We start from the raw sequence: 881 nt of genomic DNA, 5'->3' as shown, positions 1-881 counted from the left end.
AGACCCAAATAGAGCTTAGTTACTAAGCTTCATAAATTATAGTGGAATTCTATGGTATAAATATAGTTATTTATGGTTTTTTGGTTATTCAACTGTATATATAACATCTAACAATTTTGTTTCATATCCTCCACATGTCAAATTTTAAATGGCCTAGCAACCCATGTCAAGCAGCAACCGAGTACAAAGATTGTAACTAGAAAAGATAATTGTTTGCTTTACTTCTTTATTTACTGTTTTTAAGAAACATAAGTTCAAGAACTTATTTCTAAACAGTAATATTCTATATACATGTATAATGTATAATAATGGAAATGTGACTGTATTTTACAAAATACTAGTCTACTAAAACACAGCCAAGACAGGTCACTTTGTAAAGACTAAAGGTCAGTTTTATATTATTGAATACAGTAACACGAATGCACGTGTGCCATGTCATTGTAACTTCTGTATTGTTAATGTTAGCCTGGCACAGCTGAAAGGTCAATATAATAAAAATAATAAATATATATAAATGTATAATGTTATGAGATTTAAGGTATTTAATCTAAACATTTATGTTTTCCTGTTATAATTTGTTGTCATTCTAGAACAAGAGAGCCATAATTTATGTTTATTTCCTACTTTTTATGGTGGTTACAAGATCGGTCAAATTTACCAAACCCATACAGAGATTCATTAGTGAAAATAACAGATAAAATATAAAGATTTTGCATGTGAAATTTGAAAATTTTCTGATGCATAAAAGTATTTTTTAATCTTAAAATTAAAATTACTTTGCCTGTTGGATAGGCAACATGCGAAAAGAAGAAAAAGGCATGAGAAAAACATTTATTAACAAACCTTAAGAGTTAATAAAAAAAAATGTATATTTTGCATAT

At 27.1% G+C, this 881-nt stretch overlaps 1 protein-coding gene across 1 annotated transcript in view; it reads left to right on the top strand.

Annotated features, from left to right (window-relative positions):
* LOC106464166 overlaps positions 1-881 on the top strand; it is an 87,677-nt gene that overhangs the window by 61,236 nt on the left and 25,560 nt on the right. The gene's annotated exons all lie outside the window — the stretch shown is intronic.

This window comes from Limulus polyphemus, unplaced genomic scaffold (genome assembly GCF_000517525.1).
Source record: "Limulus polyphemus unplaced genomic scaffold, Limulus_polyphemus-2.1.2 Scaffold1575, whole genome shotgun sequence".
NCBI lineage: Eukaryota > Metazoa > Arthropoda > Merostomata > Xiphosura > Limulidae > Limulus > Limulus polyphemus.
Note: the sequence above shows the minus strand (reverse complement) of the source record. Positions and strands in the feature narration are given on the sequence as shown.